We start from the raw sequence: 24735 nt of genomic DNA on the forward strand, positions 1-24735 counted from the left end.
CAGGGCCGCAGAGACTGTACAGGTTTTTAAGAAGAGGCTCAAGACCCACCTATTTAGTCTGGCTTTTACATGACTTTGATCATTTCCTATGTCTTTTTTATTTTTTTATCTATCTATTTATTTATTTACGTATTTATTCATTTATTTATTTGTAAGGACTATTATTATCTCTGTTTTTAATATACTATTCTTTTTATTGTTATTTTACCAATGATACGTAGGTTATGTTTTAATCATTTTTACGTATTTTATTTTTTAAATACTAAAATATTTAAATCTTAATTTATTTTTTATCTTTTTTCTATTTTTATTGTTGTTATTTTATGATAATTTTTATTCTGATGTTTTTTACTCCAGTGTTTCCTCTTGGGGATCCATTTTTCTGGGGCACCACCGGCTTGACCTGTAGGGGGTGCTGTTGCTGCGGTGCCCATTCTGGTTGGGCGGGCTGGGGTCCCGCTCTGTGGTCTAATAGCCATGGAGTGGGCCCTGGGCTGCTCTGTGCTGGGCGGGCGCTGTGGTAGTGGCCCCTGTGGTCTGGCTGGGCCTTGGAATAAATGGATCCCCATCATATCATTTCCTCACAGCAGTACCAAGCCAGACCTTCTTTAAGCTGCAGTTCTTTGTTTCTGTTCAGGGTTCTACTGGGGGAACTGGGTGGGTGGGGTGTGGGTGTGGGTGGCGTGGGGGGTGGTGAGGGAGGGGTCCCATCTTTGTGTGATTGTCCTTTGTTTGCTGTTTTTAACAATTTTCGGGTTTTTTGACTGTTTTATCTGCTTTTATGTTAAGCGCTTTGTGTTTTTAACTGAAATGAAAGGCGCTATATAAATAAATAAAGTTTGAGTTTGAGTTTGATGCGGGAGGCAACAGATGATGGACGAAAGGCTCTTCAGATTTTGAGGAATTATTATGCCGGAAAAGGTAAACCCCGGATCATAAGCCTGTATACTGAACTGACTTCGCTTAAGAAATCCAGCAACGAGAGTGTGACCGAATACGTCATCCGTGCGGAGACTGCCATCACAGCACTGAGAAATGCTGGAGAGACTTTGAGTGACGGGCTGCTTATAGCAATGGTTTTGAAGGGACTGCCAGACTCATTTAAACCCTTCATTATTCACATAAAACAGAGTGAAACTACAGTGACATTTGCAGAATTTAAAACTAAACTGCGGAGCTACGAAGACACAGAAAAAATGAGAGTAGCAGCAACGGAAGACAATGTCATGAAGATGAGAGTACAGGCGGGGAGGAGACCCGCAAAAACAAATTCAAATGATGCCGGTGCCGACTGTGTGGATATAACCTGCTTCAGATGCGGACAGAAAGGACACAAGGCTAAAGCATGTCACCGAAAACAGTGGTGCAGTCTGTGTAAGAGTGGCACACATCGAGACTCAACATGCAGGCGACAACAACGACGAGATGACGCAAGAAAAACCTCTGAGGACACCAGCAGCAGTAAGGAATACGCATTTAAAGTCACCGATTTGGATAAGGCAGAAGAAGATACCGCAAGAAGGAGCAGCTTGATGGTTGACACAGGAGCTACGTCGCATATAATCACGGATATAATCACAATATTACAAAGTTCACAAAGTTTGACGACAGCTTCCAGCCAGAGACACATTGCGTGGAGCTAGCTGACGGCACACGATGCAATGGGGTGGCAGAGCGCAGAGGAGATTCTGAGGTATGTTTGGTCGACAGCGAAGGGGGACGGAAGAAGGCAACGCTAAGACAGGCGTTGTACATCCCTTCATACCCGCAGGATATTTTCTCTGTAAGAGCTGCAACCACAAATGGAGCAACAGTGGTCTTTAAGCAAGGAAAAGACTTCCTGAAACATAGTGATGGTACAAAATTCCACATCCATGAGCAGAAAAGACTGTACTTTCTAAAGACAGAGGATGAATGTGATGATCATTCCAAAGGTTGTTTTGATATTCAAACATGGCACGAGATTCTTGGTCACTTTAATTATGAAGACATTTATAAATTGCAGAATGTTGTTGATGGGATGACGGTCAAGGGTAAAGCAGAGAAACAGTGTGAAGTTTGCATGCAGGGAAAGTTTGTCCAAACCAGGAACAGAGCACCTGACAGAAGAGCAAAAGCTGCCCTAGAGCTAGTTCACACTGATTTAGCAGGACCAATAGACCCAGAGTCTAAAGAAGGGTACAGGTTTGCACTGTCATTCACTGATGATTATTCCAGTGTTGTCTTTGTGTATTTTCTGAAACATAAGAGCGACACAGTGCAAGCAACTGAAAAGTTTATTGCAGATACGGCACCGTATGGCAAGATCAAATGTGTAAGATCTGACAATGGTACAGAATTTACAGGGAAACAGTATCAGTCACTTCTTAGCCAAAATGGCATCAGACACGAGACATCAGCTCCATATTCGCCCCACCAAAACGGCACGGCTGAGAGAAACTGGCGAACACTTTTCGACATGGCCAGATGCATGCTGACAAAAAGCGGTTTATCTAAATCACTATGGCCTTATGCAGTGCAGACAGCAGCTGTGGTAAGGAACAGATGCTACAACAATCGCACAGAGCAAACACCGTACTACATATTGACAGGGCGAAAGCCAAACCTCTCCAAGATGGAAGAATTCGGAACCGAATGTTTCGTTTACAAACAAAACAAAGGAAAACTAGATTCAAGGGGAGAGAAAGGAATTTTTGTTGGGTACGACAAAATGGTCCAGCGTACATGGTTTACTTCCCAGAGAAGGGGAAAGTGCAGAAACACAGACTTTTGAAGTTTGTAAGGAAAAGTACGACTGAACACCAAACACAAACGGATATCCCACTTGACGACGACAGTGAAGTGAGGAGCAGGGCTATTGACAAGGAAACACGGTCAGACGTGGGACATACGCGTGTACATAGTCCAGCACCTACTACCACACCAGAGGCTCATGGTCAAACGCAGCCTAACTGTGAGACAGAAAACGAGTCTAAAAGATACCCCTCCAGAAATAGAAAAAAACCAAGTTACCTGAGTGACTACGTAACCGGAGTGGAGGAGGACCAAGTGTTGACAAACATTGATTATTGTTACAGACTTGTGTGTGACATACCTCTAACATTTAGAGATGCTGTTACTTCATCCAGGTCGAAGGAATGGACAAGTGCAATGGATGATGAGATTCAAGCACTGAAGGACAATGACACCTTTACAATTACAACCCTACCAGAGGATAAGAAAGCAGTGGGGGGTAAATGGGTGCACGCCATCAAAAAGAACATGGATGGATCCAAGAAATACAAGGCACGATATGTAGCCAAAGGGTTTAGCCAGAGGAAAGGTATTGATTATGAGTAAACATTTTCCCCTACAGCTAACATGACGAGTATAAGAGTGTTGATGCAAAAAGCAGCAGAGGAAAACCTAATTTTACATCAGATGGATGTTAAAACTGCTTATTTGAATGCACCAATAGATTGCGAGATCTATGTAGAACAACCAGAAGGTTATGAGGTTAAATCGACTACAGATCATAAAAAGTTGGTGAACAAACTTGAGAAGTCGCTATATGGACTTAAACAGTCAGGCAGAAATTGGAACAGGACATTGCATGAATATCTGACTGAAAGTAATTTTGTCCAAAACCCAGCTGATCATTGTGTTTACACAAAAGAAACAGAAAATGAAAAAGTGATCATCATTATATGGGTTGATGACTTGATCCTTGCAGGTAACAGTGAACATGCAATGAAAGCTGTGAAAGAAAAGTTCACGGAGAGATTCAAAATGAAAGATTTAGGAAGACTGAAGCATTTTCTTGGCATTGATTTTTGCCAGACTAATGGCATTGTAAAAATGACACGGCAAGAGTATGTGAAAAAGATACTGAAAAGGTTTGACATGCAGGATTGTAAACTTAGATCAAGCCCATGTGAGCAGAAACTCACTTACACAAATGTTGCAGAAAAAATGACTGATGTCAGTAAATACAGAGATGCAGTTGGGAGCCTTATTTATCTTGCTACATGTACACGACCGGATTTGAGTTTTGTAGTAAGTAAACTGTCTCAGTATTTTAATGAACCAACAGAAGAACATTGGACTACTGTGAGACATGTTCTAAGATACCTGCAAGGTACAATCAATCAGGAAATGTGTTACAGGGGATGTGAAAATGCAAAACTGGGATTACATGCATACGGTGATGCAGACTGGGCAACAGACACAAGTGACAGACGAAGCACACTCGGTTATTGCGTCAGTTTAAGTGAGAATGGTCCTTTGATCACTTGGAAGACAAAAAAGCAACCTACAGTCGCTTTATCCACTTGTGAGGCTGAGTATATGGCACTAGCTGCAACTACTCAGGAATGTATGTACCTAGTACAACTGCTACAGGGCATGGATGGGTACCATTACAACTTACCCAAAGTCTATGAAGACAACCAAGGGGCTATAAAGCTAGCAAAAAACCCTGTAAGCATGCAACGATGTAAACATGTTGACATCAAATACCATTTTGTAAGGTCAACTCTGAATGAAGGAAAAATCATTTTGGAATATTGTCCAACTGACCAGATGGTGGCAGATGTGATGACGAAGCCTGCAACAAAATTTAAGTTGCATAAGTTTGCGAGTTTTATGTTTGGAGTTTAATCTTATGTACTTATAGTATGATAAGATGACAGAGGTTTTGTTACTATAGTTAAGTTAGTATAATAATATGACAACTTGAGAACAAGTGGGGGTGTTAACATATTCATATGTTTTGCTCTCAGTTGTAATAATCAGTCATGAGTGATGAGTGATGCGTTGTGACGTTTGCCAATGAGTGGCTCTGTTATTGATCATGTGACCTGTAAGAGGAAGCTGTTGAGAAAATAAAGTTGTGTGAAAAGTTGGAGTTCAACTAACATGGAAAAGTCTCTTCATTTTTCTCCCGTTCTTGAGTCGGATACTGGGTACACACGCCAGGACCAAAGCGTGAAAACAACTCTGCTAACACCCACACACCAGAATAACACTGTTACATTTACAGATGACATTGCAGTGGTGGCGGCTGATTCCCTCTGGGATGAGATGGTTTATTAATCTATATTAAATTAAAAGAGGTCCAGTTAGAAAAAATGTCTTGAAGTTAAAAGAAAAAAGATGTCTAAATATTCAATATATGTAAAATATTTGTAAGTAGCCCAAGATTGGTGGTTCATCTGCATGTCATTAATATCTAATTCTCCTGCCAAACGAATTCTGTACAATTGAAAACTTTTTGACAGTAACATAACATAAAACACGTGAAACTGTGCACTGCAAACACACATACACACAATATGATCTGAAGTTCAGCTTTTTTTTTTATTATAACTTTATTTTTATTAGTTTTTGTTACATGAACACAAATCTCAAACAACATCACAAAAAAACAAGAGAGAAAAGAAAAAGGTCAAGTCTAGGTGTTCCCCATGTCTATCTGTTGTACAGTGTCCATTTTTTCCACTTTCGGTGTAATTGTGCCTCTTGCAGCTTCAGCCTGTATGTTATTAATTCCATTGAATATATGTTGTTGATTGTTGCAGTCCATTGCTCCTTTGAAGGGATCTCCGTAGTGCCCCAGTTTCTGGTTATTGTTTTTTTGGCGGCTAGTGACATGACTTTAAATAAATATTTGTCACTTTGGTGGATTAGGTTTCCTGAAAACATGTACAGATAAAACAGTTCTGGCAACAAAGGAATTTTGTAACCCAGCACTTTGCATGTGAGATCACCCACCATCTTCCAAAAACCTGTTACATTCTGACATTTCCAAAATACATGAGAGTGGTCAACATTTATTTCTCCACATCCGCGCCAACAGCTCTGATTTGTTTTCAAATGTTTGTTCTTCAGTTTAGGTGTTATGAAAAATCTAATAAGGTTCTTCCAGGCAAACTCTCTCCACGTTCGAGATCCAGTGGTGGTGTGGTGGTGTCTCCACATATCTAACCAGTCCTGTTCAGTTATCCTTATGTTTAATTCTCTTTCCCAGTTATCTTTTACTTTCAAAGTTGTGTTTTCGTCATATTCCATCAATGATTTATATAGCATACTAATCCATTTAGTATTGTTGTCTTTATATGTCTTTGTTATTGTATGAACTATCCCGCCTTCATCCCCAGAGGAGTCTCTCTGTATTGCTTTCTTATGGTAGTTTCTCATTTGTAAGTATCTGAAAAAATCCTGTTTTTCAAGGTGAAATTGTTTAGTTAAGTTCCCAAAACTCTCCAGCTGTCCGTCCTTTTCTAGCAAGCACCATGCTGTTATTCCTTTTGTAGTCCAATATTTAAAGGTCTGATCATATTCTGCTGGTTTAAATTGCCTGTCATATGCTACCCATTTTAATTTTTTTGCACTATTTAAGATTTTGTATTTTTGGAGTAGTTTGAACCATACAGTTAGTGTATGATTTGTTATGGGATCTAAATGCCTTTTCTTTGTTTCATATAACTCTTTATCACCAATAATGTTTTGAATAGGTTCTTGTAAAGTTTCACATTCAATATTTTTCCATTTTCCAGTATAATGGGGGTTACACCAACAGCATAAGTACCGTAATTGTGAGGCGATGTAGTATTCTTTCAGCTTTGGTAAAGCCATACCTCCTTTGTTCTTTGGAAGCTGAAGGGTGCCATATTTTATTCTGGATCTTTTATTGTCCCATATGAATCTGGATATTGTTTTATCCCACGTTGCAAATTGAGTGTTGGAGACCTGTGCTGGTAGAGCTTGAAATAAAAATAAAAACCGCGGCAATATATTCATTTTCACTATTTCGATTCTAGAGCTGAAATCTAGTGGGAGTGTTGACCATCTTTCTATGTCTTTTTTTATCTTGTCTTGTACTTCTGAATAATTTTTAATGTTTATATGTTGAAAGTCTTGTGTTATTTCTACTCCTAAGTATTTAATACTTTTCATATTCCAATTGAATTTAAAGTTGTTTCTAATGTATTCAGAGGGGACATAGTTGAATGTTAGAGTCTGAGTTTTTGAAATATTAATTTTATATCCCGATAAATTTTCAAATGTTCCCAACAGTTTCATAAACTGTGGAATTGATGATTCTGGTTGTTCGAGGTACGCTATTAGGTCATCAGCAAACAATCCTATTTTATGTTCAACGCCATTCATTGAAACTCCTTTAATTTCAGGCTTTTCTCGGATTGCCTGTGCTAGAGGCTCAATAAAAAGAGCAAACAGAGTTGGGGAGAGTCCACAACCCTGCCTAGTGGATCTTTCCAATTTAAATGTTCCTGTTAAATTCCCGTTTATTTTAATTTTAGCCGTTGGTTGTGAATATATTGTTTTTATAATTTCAACTGATTTGTTATTAAATCCCATTTTTTCTAAGACTAAGAATAAAAATTCCCAATCAACGCAGTCAAAAGCTTTTTCCGCGTCAATACTTAAGAGAACTGTACTTATATGTTCTCTTTGGGCTCTTTCAGTTAAGTGTAAGGTTCTTCTAATGTTATCGTGTGTCTGGCGACTTTTTATGAATCCCGTCTGGTCCTCATCAATAATGTCAGGTAAAAATGTGTTTATCCTGTTACAGATTATAGACGTGTAGATTTTGTAATCTATATTTAGTACTGAAATAGGCCTATAATTGGCGCACGACTGTTTGTTTTTCCCTGGTTTCAACAGAACTGAAATAATTGCTTCGGACCAGGAAATAGGCATTTTATTATTTTGTAGGGTCCAATTCAAAGATTTGTGTAATATTGGAGTCAGCTCATCTTTAAATATTTTATACCATTCAGCTGGAAACCCGTCGCTGCCTGGTGATTTATTGTTTTTCAAAGAGCTTATGGTTTTTAATATTTCCTCTGTAGTAATTTCAGCTGTAAGTAGTTTATTTTGATTTAATCCGATAAATGGCAGATCCATATTTTCCAGAAAGCTTCTTTTATCTTGTTCACAGGCTGAAGGAGGTTGTGAATATAGCTTTTTATAGTAATTAGTGAATATTCTCTCAATTTCCTCTGGATTATTTGTTACTTTATTGGTTTCGGGATCAAGGATTTCATAGATTGTATTCAGAGTTTGTTGTTTTTTAATTCTTTTGGCTAGTAATTTTGTTGATTTAGGCCCTACTTCCTGATAGCTTTGTTTGAAATAAATCATCTTTTTTTCTATTTCGTCCTCTAATATGTGGTTGATTTGTTTTTTAATATTTTGTATTTGTTGGTATATTTCTGTTGTATTTTTATTTATGAGCTGCTGTTCAAGTTCTTTTAATTTTACCGAGTATTCTTCATATTTTTGAATTCTCTTTTTCCGCAACCATGCTGTTTTCGCTATTAGTTTTCCTCTAATTACTGCTTTAAGAGCATCCCATAGCACTGTAGGGTCTACCGCTCCATTGTCATTGTTATCCATGTATTGTTTTATGTCGGCTTTTATGTCCTTTATAATTGTTTCATTATTCAAAATCCCAACGTTCAGTCTCCATGTTGTTTGTTTCTTCCTATTTGATATATTTATTTTCATGTGCTGGATATTATGGTCAGACACATCTGCACCCTCAATTTTACATTCTTCTACTCTATTAATATCTGATTTAAAAACAAAGAAATAGTCTATTCGTGAATGTACTTTGTGACTTGCGGAGTAATGTGTGTAAGCTTTCTTACGGGGGTTTAAGCTTCTCCATAGATCTACCAATCCCAATTCTTCCATGGATAATTTAACAAATTTGGCAATAGTCTTTTTATGTTTATGTTTACTAGTTGTGTCTAATTTAAAGTTTAAGGCTACATTGAAGTCTCCTCCGCAGATTAATATACCCTCTGCCTCTTCAGCAATAACGTTAAACAGGGATTTAAAAAACTGTTTATCACTTTCAGGTGGGGCGTATACATTTACTATTGTCAAAACTGCATCTCCCATTCGTCCTTTAACAACGATGTACTGCCCGTCCTTCCCCTTTATGACTTTGTCAGTCTCAAATTGAGTTCTGTTTGATATCAGAATAGCGACTCCTCGTTTGCGGCTTTGTTTGTATGAACTGTAATATGTATTTCTGAATCCTAGTTTTTTAAGTTTCTCGTGTTCTTGATCATTTAAATGGGTTTCTTGCAATAGAGCTAATTGTATATTTTCTTTTTTTAATTTTTGCAGAATTATCCCCCTCTTTTTGGGTGTGGTTAACCCATTCACATTTAACGAGGCAATGCTCAAACTACACATTTTGTCTTATCTTCTTCTTTCTCTTTCGGCTTTTCCCATCAGGGGTCGCCACAGCGAATCATCCTTTTCCACCTCACTCTATCATGGACATCTTCTACCCTAACATTAGCCAACTTCATGTCCTCTGTTAAGACATCCATGTATCTCCTCTTTGGCCGTCCTCTTGCCCTCCTGCCAGGCAGCTCCATCTCCAACATCCTTCTACCAATATATCCACTATCCCTCCTCTGAACATGTCCAAACCATCTCAGTCTGGCTTCTCTGACTTTGTCGCTGACACAGGCAACATGAGCCGTCCCTCTGATGTACTCGTTCCTTATCCTGTCTAACCTGGTCACTCCTAAGGAGAACCTCAACATCTTCATCTCCGCTACCTCCATCTCAGCCTCTTGTCTCTGTCTCACTGCTACCGTCTCTAACCCATAGAGCAGAGCTGGTCTCACCACTGTCTTGTACACCTTTCCTTTGAGTCTTGCTGGCACTCTTCTGTCACACAACACTCCTGACACTTTCCTCCAACCGCTCCAACATGCCTGCACTCGCCTCTTCACCTCTTTTCCACAATCCCCATCACACTGAACTGTTGACCCCAAGTACTTAAACTCCTGCACCTTCTTCACCTCAGTCCCCTGTAACCTAACGCTTCTACCTTGATCCCTCTCGTTCAGACACATGTATTCTGTCTTACTACGACTGACCTTCATACCTCTTCTTTCCAGAGCAAACCTCCACCTCTCTAGCTGTTCCTCCACCTGCTCTCTACTCTCACTGCAAATTACAATGTCATCCGCAAACATCATTGTCCAGGGAGATTCCTGTCTTACCTCGTCTGTCAGCCTGTCCATCAGCATAGCAAACAAAAAAGGACTCAAAGCTGATCCTTGGTGTAGTCCCACCTCCACCTTGAACTCCTCTGTCTGACCTACAGCACATCTCACCACCGTCATACTTCTCTCATACATGTCCTGAACTACTCTGACATACTTTTCTGCCACTCCAGACGACCTCATACAGTACCACAGCTCCTCCCTCGGCACCCTGTCATACGCCTTCTCTAAATCTACGAACACACAATGCAGCTCCTTCTGACCTTCTCTGTACTTTTCCATCAACATTCTCAAAGCAAAAATGGCATCAGTGGTGCTCTTACGGGGCATGAAACCATACTGCTGCTCACAAATCTCCACCTTCTTCCTAAGCCTGGCTTCCACTACTCTTTCCCACAGCTTCATTGTGTGGCTCATCAACTTTATTCCTCTATAGTTGCTGCAGTTCTGCGTGTCACCCTTGTTCTTAAAGATTGGGACCAGAACGCTTCTCCTCCATTCCTCAGGCATCTTCTCACTCTCTAAAATCCTATTGAACAACCTTGTTAGAAATTCCACTGCTGTCTCTCCTAGGCACTTCCATACCTCCACAGGTACGTCATCAGGACCAACGGCCTTTCCGCTCTTCATCCTTTTCAGAGCCTTCCTAACCTCATCCTTTCCAATCTCTGCTACTTCCTGCTCCACAACAACCACATCTTCCTCCCTTCTTTCCCTGTCATTTTCCTCGTTCATCAGCTCCTCAAAATACTCCTTCCATCTTTTCTGTACACTCTCTTGGGTTGTTAGCACCTTTCCATCTCTGTCCTTAATCACCCTTATCTGTTGCACGTCCTTCCCATCTCTGTCTCTCTGTCTGGCTAGCCTGTACAAGTCCTTCTCTCCTTCCTTTGTGTCTAACCTGTCATATAGCTCATCGTAAGCTTTCTGTTTGGCCTTTGCCACCTCTCTCTTCACTTTACGCTGCGCTTCCTTGTACTCCTGTCTACCTTCCTCAGTCCTTTCTACATCCCACTTCCTTTTAGCCAACCTCTTCCTCTGGACGCATTCCTGTACTTCCTCATTCCACCACCAAGTCTCTTTACCGTCTTTCCTCTTTCCAGATGACACACCTAGCACCTTCCTACCTGTTTCCCTGATAATCTCTGCTGTAGTTTCCCAGTCCTCTGGAAGCTCATCCTGACCACCCAGGACCTGCCTCAACTTCTGCCTAAATTCCTCACAAGTTTCTTCATTCTGTAGCTTCCACCACTTGGTCTTCTTTTCTGTTTTCCCTATCTTCTTCTTCCTGACCTCCAGAGTCATCTTACACACCACCATGCGGTGCTGTCTGGCTACACTCTCTCCTACCACCACTTTGCAGTCATTAACCTCTCTCAAATGACCTCGTCTACATAGGATGTAGTCCACCTGAGTACTCCTACCTCCACTTCTGTATGTCACTCTATGTTCCTCTCTCTTCTGGAAGTAAGTGTTGACTACAGCCATTTCCATCCTCTTCGCAAAGTCCACCACCATCTGTCCCTCCAGATTCCTTTCCTTCACACCAAACCTGCCCATCACCTCCTCATCACCTCTGTTGCCCTCACCAACATGCCCATTAAAGTCTGCTCCAATAACAACTCTCTCTCCTCTGGGAAAACTCTCTATGACCTCATCCAACTCACTCCAGAATCTCTCCTTCACTTCTAACTCACAGCCAACCTGTGGCGCATACCCACTGACTACATTCACCATCACCCCTTCAATTTCTAACTTTAGGCTCATCATCCTGTCTGAGACTCTTTTCACCTCTAGAACACTGTTCACAAACTCCCCCTTCAGAATCACTCCTACCCCGTTTCTCTTCCTATCAACACCATGATAGAACAGTTTGTATCCTCCTCCAATACTACGTGCCTTGCTGCCCTTCCACCTTGTCTCCTGCACACACAGTACATCTACCTTCCTTCTCTCCATCATGTCTGCCAGCTCTCTGCCTTTCCCTGTCATTGTGCCAACGTTAAGAGTCCCTATTCTCAAACCTATGTTCCTGCCTTTCCCCTTCTCTCTCTGGCCACGGACCCTTCTGCCTCCCCTCTTTCTTCCACCAACAGTAGTCAAATTTCCACCGACACCCTGTAGGTTAACAGCATCGGTGGCGGTCGTTGTTAACCCGGGCCTCGACCGATCCGGTATGTCTAAAGTGTTGTGGATGATTCGCATGGTTATTTTGGCAATTTTTACGCCGGATGCCCTTCCTGACGCAACCCTCTCTATTTATCCGGGCTTGGGACCGGCACAGAAGTTACTGGCTTGCAACCCCTGTGGCTAGATTACACATTTTGTCTTATAACAATCATATTTATGCACCTAGACCGTGACCATGTAAACAAAAATTGTAAAAAACTGTAAAACCTGAACACAAACGTAAATTGTGACTTCCACATGGAGAAAAGATGATCCATCTCTCCTCTCTCGTCCCCGTTGGTGGGTGGGCAGGATGTCCTCATTCCAGATGGGGGCCTGCCTCTAGACATAAGTCTAGCTTTGTCCAACGTTCCTTCCTCCTCAGTCTGTGAGCTCCGTCTCGGCCTTTTTTGTTTAATTCGGCTCCATTTACGGATTCCCTGTGGTTATTTCCTCTGGTATTCCTGGAGCCTCTCTTGTGCACGCCGCGCTGTCCCTCCGACGCGCTGCCATCCCTCTGCTGCTTGGGTCCGGTCCGGTCCCCTGCTGCTTTCGCTGCTTGGAGTGTTGACATTAATCCCTCTCTTCTTAATGTCTTCTGCCGCTTCCATCGCGCTGTTGTAGCTTTGTACGCCTTCCTTCCAATGAATCCTCAGCCTTGTGTATGGGGTTTGAAAACGGATTCCCCGCTCCTTCAGAACTTTTTTAATGTCCGAGTATGAGCGCCTTTGTTGTACAATTTCTGCTGGATAGTCGTGGTCAAACTGGATGAGCTGATCTTTCACTTTTATTTTCTTTTGCCATGCTTTCTTCAGGATCGTGTCTTTCGTTGCAAAACTTAAGAAATTGACCACGACATGCCTCGGGCGCTGGCCTGCTTTGGGTTTCATCAGGGGGGTTCTGTGTGCATGTTGCATCTGAAGATCAAAGTCCGTCGGAATGAGAAGCTCTTTTTTAAACAAATCGTTTAGATAAGTTATAACTGAGCCCCCTTCAACTTCTTCTGGTAGCCCGAAGATTCTGATGTTATTTCTCCGGGCTCTGGCTTCAGATTCCGTAACCTTGTCCCGCAGAAGTCGCATCTGTTTTTGCATTGTTTTCAGCTCACCGTTCGCCTCCATGTTGCTCTCCTCCAAAGTTGCGATGCGAGTCTGGGCTTCGGCTAGGTCTGCTTTTTGAATTTCCAGCGAGTTGTGGTGCTCCTTGAACTGTCTGTCCATATCTTGCCTGAGGGAAGATATTTCCTGTTTCAGTTCGTTTTTTGTCCCTCGCAGCTCTGTGTCCAAGTCATGGATCTGAGCGCTAATTTTTGCTAGCCCGTCTAGCATTAGCTTTGTGTCGCTGGGGCTTCGCTGGTTTTCGTTGTCCGAGTTAGCTTCGCTGGCCGCTTCTTCCATCTCGTGCTCGATATTTTCTGGTTCGGTCAGCTCGTTCACTTCTTTTTTTTTTCTTTGGCTTTTCCGCAGCGTGTTTCCTCCACTCATATCTTCTTTTCTGTTGTTTTTTTTTCGAGTTTGTGGAGTTTTTAGTGAACCGAGTGTGGGAGCCTCAGACTGAGCGTGTCTCCTCTATGCCGGCATTCCGGAAGTCCGATCTGAAGTTCAGCTTTAACAACTTTCAGAAAGTTTGTTAGTCCTTTCTTCACTCATTCTGTCACGGTGCCTCTGTCAGCTACCTTCCCCCTCCCCTCTCTGCCCTGATCGCGACCAGCTGGTTCCACTCACCTCATCAACCTGCAGCATTCTTAAGGAGCCCTCGGATCATCATTCGACGCCAGTTCGTTGTTCCTCTGCGGTGCTTAGTCTGGTCGACTCATGTTCTTGCTCTTGTCTGCCTTCGCCTCGCTAATTGCTTCTGTGCTGCTCACCCACAGGAAAAAAAACTCCACGGGTGCTCCTCTGCTCGCAGTCCGCTGTTCATGCTCCTCGTCTGTTCCTGGGATCCAGCTTCATCCAAGCTCACTGGTTTCTGCCTCAAGACCCTCCAGCCTGCTGCGCCTACTCATCAAGATCCTTCTTACCTCAAGTCTGCTCATTCACTGGCTGTGAATTAAATTCCTCATACTTACCTGACGATTCTTTGAGTTTTCTTCCGGGTTTTCAGCATTTGGGTCTGCCAAGTCTCACGAGATCATGACACATTCACTTCATCTAGACTCCTTAACTCCACATGGGTCAAAGTTGAGGCCCGCGGGCCACATCCGACCCGTCATGTAATTATATCCGGCCCCAAGATAATATACTCTTGGTATTAGTTGCCTGGAGACTGGAGAAGGCGAGTCAAAGCCCAGACCAAAATCCTATAGATAGATAGACTTTGAAACGGGTGTTCATGCCCAGAATCCACACAATCTGACTGAACTTTAGCAGTTTAGCAAAAACGAATGGAGCAAAATTCAAGTGTGCACATGTACAAGACTGAGAATTATCCACAGACTCTGTGCTGTGATTGCAGCCAAAGGTGCATCTACTAAACACTGACAAAAGGGGGAAAAATTCTGCAAACAATTATGTTTCATGTCATGTTTTTGTTTCATTGACATTACTTTGTAGAAATCTGGTATTACATTAAAGTTTTTTTTTCTAGTTCATCTTGGTGAGGAAAGACACATTTTATTGACCATGATGGTTTATGAAAGCAACACTGTAACAACACTGGTACTGTAACTAGCAGATTATCCATAGTTACATTAAAACCATTATATTTTAACCCTTTCATGCTGCGTGTCACTAATTCACTAACTACCCTGAAATCCAGGACTCCACTTCATTTAGCATTACCTTGAGCGGAAAAAAACACTAACGATATTTTCATATAATTAAAAATAATGTCAGGCATGAAATGATTAACTGTTGAATTCACTTTCAGAAATGTTATTTTATAATTTGTTTAGTTAACCATAAGAATGAGGTTTTTCCAAAGCAGACTAAATCTAGATTTCAGAAATGTTAGAGTGTGAAGCATATTAACTGTCATGGTGCCTCTGCCAGTTACTCTCCCCCTCCCCTGCCTGCTCTGTTTTGGATGCGACCAGCTGGCCTCACTTACCTCATTATCGCCGCCGCCTTCTTAAGGAGTGCATGGATCATCATTCAACGCCAGTTCGTTGTTCTTCCCACGGAAGAATCTCCTCTGGTACTCACCTGGTCGCTGTCCTCTTGTCTCCCGAGTCTCCCTCCTGGATTTCCTCTGCCGTCCTCCTCCAGCCAGCTGCCGCGCCTCCTCTTAGAAGAAACCATTACTCACCTTCTGTAATATCAAACCATCTAAACTTACCTCGCTCTCCGAGTCTCCTTCCAGGTTCCAGCATTTGGGTCACTCTGAACTTACGTAATATCATTTCACTAACACTTGATCTAATTCATGGAGATCAACACAGTTTAGCTCAGGGGCGTCAAACATGCGGCCCGCGGGCCGTATCTTGCTCGCCAGGTGGTTAAGTCCGGCCCACGCATGAAGAGTAAAAATCATAAAAATGTTTAAAAAGGAAAGCACGTTTCTAGTCCATTCCTGTGGCGAGTTATGATTTTTTAAAGAAACAACCGAAATGCGCAATTCCGCCAATAGGGGGAGCAAAGGAAAAGCAAAACAGGTGAAACAGCATATCTCTGCACCTGTCAAAAGCGAAACCTAACAGCTCTGTGTCTGGGTAAGATTCACTTTGGTGTCCTATGGGCCTTACCACTGTTATCTTGCTATAAGGATGATCAGTAGCGACACCCTAAAGACCAAAATGTTGTCAAAAAGTGAAGTGGAGGGAAGAGCTTTCCAGGGAAAATGGACAGAGTTTTTTTCTTCACAAAGCTGAATGCAAAACCTGCATGTTTGGTATGTCATCAACAGGTTGCAGTGTTCAAAGAATACAACATTCAGCACCACTATGAGACTCACCATAAAGAAAAGTTTAACCATTTGCAGTTAAGAAAAGAGAAGAATTACCAACAATTAAGAGAACTGAAAAAATAACCGTCTGCATTTACTGCAGCCGTGACGTCAGTGATGGAGCAGTGACAGACACCTGATTGTAAACAAGTTGGTGCAAACATCCAAACCATTTTCAGAGGTGAACTTGTGCCCCAAAAAGCAGTTAGCCTTTGCCAACATGAGTTTGTCAAGGATTACGATTACAGATACAACATCTCTGAGGAGACTTGGATGCCAAACGAAGGAATCCAGTCATTTACTGCATTTTCGGTTGCTATTTATGAAAACACCATGTGGTGGACCGAGCAGTAGAAGGCAAGGACAGCAAACAATTTAATCAAAAATCTTCTTTCTCTTTCGGCTTTTCCCATCAGGGGTCGCCACAGCGAATCATCCTTTTCCACCTCACTCTATCATGATAATAAATAATACATAATAATAAATAATTAAATAAAAAATAAATAATAAATAATAATAATAAATAAACAATTTAATCAAAAATATTGAAATGTATTTTTCAAAAAGTGTAAATGGGCAAAAATGGGCCCTTAAAAGAGGTCAAACCAACAAAGTTAACTCAAGCTTTTAAATGTAACAGAGGACAACCGAACAGACAAACCAACATGATTAAACTGATCTCCTTAATTGCAAACACAAGGGAACTTATATAGTGGCTGATCACCAACTAGACACACAAGGGGGAACTTAAAAAGACTAAGACAAAATACAGAGAACAAACTAAACTAATGTCCAACATGTGATAAATTAACATACACTATGAATGAAACTAAGGGCCATCAAAATGGAAACGAAAGTAAAGAAACACAAAAAGAGTTCCTTGTCCACTGGGTGATGGTTCAGTCCAATTAGTTGCCTGCTGAATATAAGGCCTCTGCTGACTGACATGCATTCTTGTGTCAGGCCTGACTTGATTGTTCCAGCAGCAGATGGCAGCAGCAGCAACAATGGTTCCTTTTAGCACTGGTAACTCAAAGCATAACAAAAAATTATAATAAAGTAAACTGAAACATGTTAATAAATTTTATGATAAAATGTGTGTTATTTTTGAAAAAGAAATCTAAAAGTATATACAAACGGACTTCCGGAAATGGCTGGTAACTAGAAAGTCACGCTCGACTCTGCTCTCTAACAAACACTGAACTATCCGTCAAACAGACAATTTGAATTGCTCCAAACAGCAAGATAGATCTGTGAAAATGCCCACCACAGGCAAAGGAGGTAAAGACAAGCCAAAGTCATCCGCACAATCTAAATTGACGGACTTCGGGTCGCCAATGACGGAAAAGCTAACCGCTAATGCTAGCACAACAGCTAACGCTGTTAGAAAAGAGGAAATACTTATGGAAATCCGGGGATTAAGGTCCGAATTTTCCGGAAGGTTTGACGGTGTTATGAAAGCCATTGAAGACACACAAAGGCAAGTGACTGAATGCACGGGGCGGATGGATGAAGCAGAGGTGCGTCTCTCTTCTGTGGAGGATATACAAACAGGCATGAATGCTGAAGTTGTGAAGCTGGTGAAAAACAACAAGTATTTGGAGGAGAAAATAATTGATTTGGAAACAAGATCGCGGATGAATAATCTCCGTCTTGTTAATCTGCCTGAAGGTGCAGAAGGCTCCAACATATGTGGATTTTTGGAAAGCTGGCTGCCTGAAGCCCTGGATATTGCTCAACTGCGACAGCCTCTAACCATAGAAAGAGCACATCGGGTTGGGCCGAAAAGGAGTTCAGATGCACCCCCAAGAACGCTGATTATGAGGTTTCTAAACTTCAGTCATAAGGAATTGGTGTCCAAAGTTCCAAATTCACCAACGCAGAGGAGGCCCAGAGCTTCATATCCAAGATCCAAGAAGACAAAGGGGTAAAATAAAGAACTACTAAATGGAAATTTTGCCTCACAAAGTAAATATATGGTAACGGTTTAATACATAGGATAAGTTCATTTTTACTACTACCACTCTTAACTAAAGTGTAAAGGAGACAGCTGGTTGCAGTAATAATAAATACAGTTTGACCTTAAGTATTAAGAGCGTGGACTTGGGTTTGAGGTTTATTTTACCATGTTTGCAAGTACAGGGAAAGATATTACTATGCAGGAAAAGTTATTTTATGTCAAAACATTTGTCAACACTATCCTAAAAACATTTACAAAACTATAATATATATGTATGTATATACAATAATACTAACAATATACTTCACACAAAATTGTTAAAGGAGCAGTTGATTGCGTTTCTAAAGGATAGAATTTGCTCATAAAACTAGCAGAGGAGGGTGGGGTTAGGGGTTTGTTTCTACAAACAAATAAGTTTGTAATGGACTGTGGCTGGAAGCAGAATGTATCGGGGGGGTGCCCAGTTAGCTGGGAAAAAAGGGGTTTTGTTCTTTATGTTGTTCATCTCCTAGGAGATATTGTCCATGTGTTTTTTTTACCTCTCAGACCTGTTAATAAATGCAGCAAAGTTTATCTAACAGCGCTTAAGTGACACACAACTTTGAAATTAAATGCACATCTTGGAACTGCAGAGGCTTGGACAAAACAAAAAAAAATAAACAGGTTATGAATAGGATAAAAGATATTGGGTCCAAAATTGTTTTCCTCCAGGAGACTCACACTCTGGAAGAGGATAATGTCAAAATAAGCAGAAGATGGCAGGGGTCTTTATATTCAGCGTCTCGTATCTGAAGAGCACGTGGTGTTATCACACTAATTCATAAATCTGTTCCTTTTCAAGTCCTAAATGTTATTAAGGACACACTTGGCAGATATCTGATTCTTCAGGGTTCCATCCTAAAAGAGACTATCAATCTGGTGAATGTGTATGGGCCTAACACAGATGATGACAAATTTTTTACAAACCTTTTTTTAAACATTTCTTCACTCCCAGGAAATAATATCATAGGAGGAGATTGGAATTGTGTCTTGGATCCCTCTTTGGATAGATCATCTGGATGTGACCAAACTCACCAAAGAAGTAGGAATATTATCCAGAATTTTATGAAGGAATTAAAAATTGTAGACATCTGGCGCCACACAAGACCCAAAGATATTGAGTATTCCTGTTATTCTAAAACTCACAACACATACTCTCGCATAGATTACTTTCTAATCTCAGCAGAATTATTATCCAATATAAAACAATGTTTTTTTGATAGTATAACAATATCAGACCATGCCCCATGTAACATTTTATACTCTCATAATAACCTTAAAATGGATCCACCCAGGTGGTGTCTGCACATAAAATGGCTTAAAGATGAAACTTTTGTTGAATTTATAGGTAATAAAATCGATGAATATTTTACTATAAACACTACTCAAACTTCAGCCAGTGTAAGATGGGAGGCATTTAAAGCTTTTCTAAGAGGGCATATAATTTCCTTTACTTCATCAAAATCAAGAGAATTGCGCAAAAAAAGAATACAATTGGAAGAAAAAATAAAAGCAACTGAGGAGAAAGTTTATAAAGAAAAAGATCAGCAAGCTGAAAAAGAATTAGAAATTTTGAGAGCTGAGTACAATAAAGAATCAATAGATCGTGCAGCCTCAGATATCTTGAGGTTAAACCAAACTTTCTATGAACAGGGAGACAAACCTGGAAAGATCTTAGCCTGGCAAATTAAACAATTGGAGGCCCAAAAAAACATAACGTCAATAATTAACAAAAGTGGCATGACCATAGTGGACCCAAAGGAAATAAATACAGAATTTAAAAACTTTTTCTGCAATCTTTATAACTCTTCTGATAAAGTAAACCATGAAGCTCAAAATGCATTTCTTGATAGACTACCTATTCCGGTAATTCCAGGGGATTTCAAACAGCAGCTAGAAGATAATATAACTGTAGAGGAAATTAAAAAGGCCATAGAAAAAACGTGCTCTGGAAAGAAGGCTGGACCGGACGGGTTTCCAATAGACTTTTATAAAACATTTCAACATAAAATCCTAAAGCCAATGTTAGACATGCTTCAAGAATCATTTAATAACGGAGCCCTTCCTAAATCTATGACCTGTGCTCTAATCATCCTACTACCTAAGCCAGGAAAGCCAAGTAATAAATGTGAAAACATGAGACCTATAAGTTTACTAAACTCTGATTTAAAAATAATCTGTAAAATTTTGGCTATGCGTCTGCAGAATACTCTCCCTCATGTTGTTCATAGGGATCAGAATGGTTTCATTTTAGGACGCCAGGGCTTGCACAATGTTCGTAGAGTGTTAAATATCATCCATGGGTTGGAAGACACTGCAGACCAGGCCCTGCTCTCTTTTGATGCAGAGAAGGCCTTTGATAAGGTAGAATGGCCTTTTCTTTTTAATGTGTTGGCAAAACTCGGCTTCGGTGAAACATTCCGCAAATGGATTCAACTACTTTATACAAATCCAACTGCTGAAATTTTAACAAATAAAAATATCTCTGCTCCTATTGAAATTAAACGTGGGTGTCGGCAGGGATGCCCTTTGTCACCTTTGCTGTTTACCCTCGCAATAGAGCCACTCGCCATAGCAGTGCGTGCTCATCCAATCATCTCTGGTATTAAGATTAATCACGTGGAACATAAATTGTCACTGTACGCAGATGATATAATTCTATATCTCTCAAACTTAGACTCATCTATGCCTGCTCTACTGCAATTAATTGAAGAGTATGGTCACATATCTGGCTACACCATAAATAAAACTAAATCGTCCATTTTACTGCTGAACGAGAATCAAAGAGAAGGGCCACCAACAGTAATAACGCATTTCAACTCAGTCCAATCGTTTACATATTTAGGTATAAACATTTTTCCAAATATAGCACAAATAGTTCAAAATAATTATGATTCCATAACAAAAGAAATAAACGACAGTATTAATAGATGGATGCAACTTCCTACGTCACTAATCGGTCGAATTAATGTCTACAAAATGAACATTTTACCAAAACTACTGTATGTTTTCCAAAATATCCCTCTGCCACCTCCTGACAGTTGGTTCAAAATTACAAAACAAATGATTCTGTGTTTTATATGGAAAAACAAAAAACCTAGGATACGGTTATCACTCCTCCATCTGCCTTACAGTGAAGGAGGACTACAATGCCCTAATATAATGTGGTATTACTGGGCAGCACAGCTTAGGTCAATAAGATACTATTTTACAAAAAAATATGCCCCACAATGGACAGAAATGGAAAACCAAACTTTAACCCCACCTTTGCCTCTTTTTATATTTTCAGACTTGGAAGCTAACTTGAACAAGAAAACTAATAATCCAATGGTTAAAAACATGATCAATGTTTGGTATAGTGTAAAAAAAGCAATAAAAGAACAAAATACGCTATCACAGCTTAGTCCTATTTGGGCAAACCAGCAATTTGCAGCGGGCAAAACAGATGCGGTGTTCAAACAATGGGCAATGAAGGGTTTGGAAAAAATACAAGGTCTGTATCCAGATAGCTCCTCAGACATGATGTCATTTGAAATGCTACAATCAAAATATTACATTAATAGAAAACACTTTTACAAATACCTACAATTAAGAAACTTTATTAGAACAGAACAAAGAACCCTTTTAAAACCACAAAAATCTCAACTAGAAGAATTGGTTACCAAGGACAATAAGAGAGGAGCTATTTCAGAATTTTATAATTTAATACTTACAAACTCAAAAGAAAATGCAAAAATGAAACTTGATGCATGGAGAAAAGACCTAGGAACAGATGTATCAGAAGAACAATGGCAAATAGCCTGCACAAAGGCACAAAAGCAAACATTTAACTCAAGATTGAGGCTATTACAGTACAAGTGGCTGATGTGAGTTTATATTACGCCTGTTAAATTAAATAAATTCAATGCCAACATACCAGACTCCTGTTCAAGATGCAATGAGGAAAAAGGTACACTTTTTCACTGTATATGGGACTGTAGAATAATAAAGAAGTTTTGGTCTGTAATCAGAGAAACCATTAAACAAATAATCTCAAAAGAAATATCATTGGAACCAGCCTTTTATATTTTGGGAATCTATCCCAAAGACAATAGATATTCCAGATCAGAAAAATCACTTATAGACATGTGTTTACTGCAGGCTAAAAGATCAATAGCAATTAACTGGAAAAACTGCTCAGGACCAACACTAAAACAATGGATTAAACTGATGTTAACCGTACTGCCGATGGAACGCATAACATTTTTCATAAAAGGAAAAAAGAACTCGTTTGAAGCAGTTTGGAGACCATTTATTACATTTGTTGAGGGGACTGATCTGTCAGACAGTGATGTTTGAAACTTTAGCATGTACCCTGTACTGTGAACTATAAGCTGAATTACTGTTTTATTACTGTTTTACTCTTTTTTTTCTGGGAAAGTCTCTGCAGGAAACATATCAAGGTTTCGTGTTTAAGTATTCAAACTCATATTGAATATGTGATAAGACAAACAGCCTACGGTGTCTGAGAGGAAAATATTTATTTCTTTTGTCTTTATATATTTTTATTTTTGTCTTTAATTTTGTGCTAGTTTGTGTTTGTGTGTGTTGGAATGTAAAAAAAAAAAATAAAAAAGTATATACAAACAAATAAAGTGAACAGATATATGTAGGGTGTGGTGCAGGAGGTTACTGCCCTGATGGTGTGGCAGCGTAGGCAGCCATCACACACCAACATCACAGATATATACAGCTGTGCATATTTATTAGAGATGTTAAAGAGACGTCACAACTGAGTTTCTTGAGTTGATGGACACAACAACAGCTGATTACAATCATCTCTCTAGGTACTGTGCTGGACGATGTTGAAGGGAACTGGTCACGTGAAGTCAGTTTGGTCACGGATGACGCGCCATCAAATGTCAGGAAGAAGGCAGGTGTTGCCACAAAATTCAGGCAGAAACCAGGAAAAGATTCTTGGACAATTCATTGTGTTTTGCACATTTGAATAACAATAAATGTGTTGCTGCACAGGATTTGAATCCTGATATTGACGGTCGGGTGACGTTTAAGGAGAGAAGGGGAGTTAAATGTTTATTTTCACAAATGTTAGCAGGTTTAATTTTGTTTAATTTTTAATGGTTTGGACATTTACATTTTAGGCACGGTGTTTCGTTTTTTTCTGGACCCTCTTTTGAGTTTATTATCAGGATTGCTTCAGTGTCAGATGTCAAATATTCAGTCTGTATAAATTAAATAGGCCAACTTTTTTTTAAGTTAAATTCATTTTATTTCAGATCCATTGGCCCCAAGTGATTAGGCTACTATGTTGGTTGAGGCATTTTTTCCAACTGAGTAAAAAAACCAAAACAAAGCTTTTATTTTGGTTTTATGTTTCTGGTCCAGCCCACTTGAGATCAGACGGGCTGAATGTGGCCCCAGAGCCAAAATTAGTTTGACACCCCTGGTTTAGCTGATGGAGCACAGCAGCTTCATTTCATGATGATGTTTTTCACAGAGAGGATGTCAGTTTATAGAAAAAAGAGAAAATCTAATCTTCAAGCATTTCTGGAATGAGAATCTGTTCATCTGAATCTTCTCCAGAAAAAGACCATCCTGATTGACTGGAGAAGAAACAAGTGGATTTGTCAGACTTGGAGAAATCGCCGCAATATAAAAGCAAAGTCAGACATTTTCAACAAGAAAATCTAGCGAATCCAAAGAAAACTGGAACTTTTGTCCTGATTTGGTTGGAATCAGACTGGAGCTGCCGTCAGTCAGAGTCAGCAGTCAACATGTTTTCTTCTCCAACATCTCTGCTCTCAGAGACTCTCAGAAGACTCAACTGAAAAGATCTCATCACACACATGATGCTCCAAGTGAGTCTGACCAGAGAGATCCAGAACTGAACCAGACCTCAAGTCCTTCATCTGAAAACTACAGATCATCTGGACTAGAATCCAACCTCCTTTAACTCTGACAAACACTCACTGTTCCAGTCCTGAATGGATGTCTTTGAAGTCTGGATCAAAAATCTTTGACACGCCACTCCTAAAAGACGCAGCTGGATCCAGATGAAGTTTGCTGTAGATTCCTGATGGAAAAAACTTAGATCATGAACAGAGCAAACGTTTTTTATTATATACATACATTGTATTTGTGATATTTCTAAGTTGTTACAGTTTGTTTTATTTGCAGATGATATTAACATTTTCTGTTCTGGGGATTATCTGAAAACTTTAGCTAAAACAGAGCAAAATGTTGGGGAAGTATTCAATATTGACCAGTAAGAACCGTTTATGTTATTGGTGACTCAATCCAGACGACAATATTGGAAACAAAGCAGCAAAGTCTGTGGGTGACCTACTGGACGCTCATGTTGTGGGCGTGGTCAAGTTTGTAAGTCTTTGTTTTCATTTATTTTTATAATTTTCTATAATCTTTTTTTATTTTTGTTATATTTTTTTGCTAAACTTTTCCAGATTTTCACTCTTATTTCTCGGAATTATCTATAAAATTATATTATAACAAAATTCCAGCATTTAAAGTTAATAAAGCCAATTTTTTGTCATATTTTGATCTTTTCTTGTGCCACAATATCACAAATGTAAATAAAAATACCTTTTTACAACAATTAAAAACTTAAACTCTGACAAACACTTACTGTTC

The sequence above is a fragment of the Oryzias latipes genome, chromosome 18, assembly GCF_002234675.1.
Source record: "Oryzias latipes chromosome 18, ASM223467v1".
Classification (NCBI taxonomy): Eukaryota; Metazoa; Chordata; class Actinopteri; order Beloniformes; family Adrianichthyidae; genus Oryzias; species Oryzias latipes.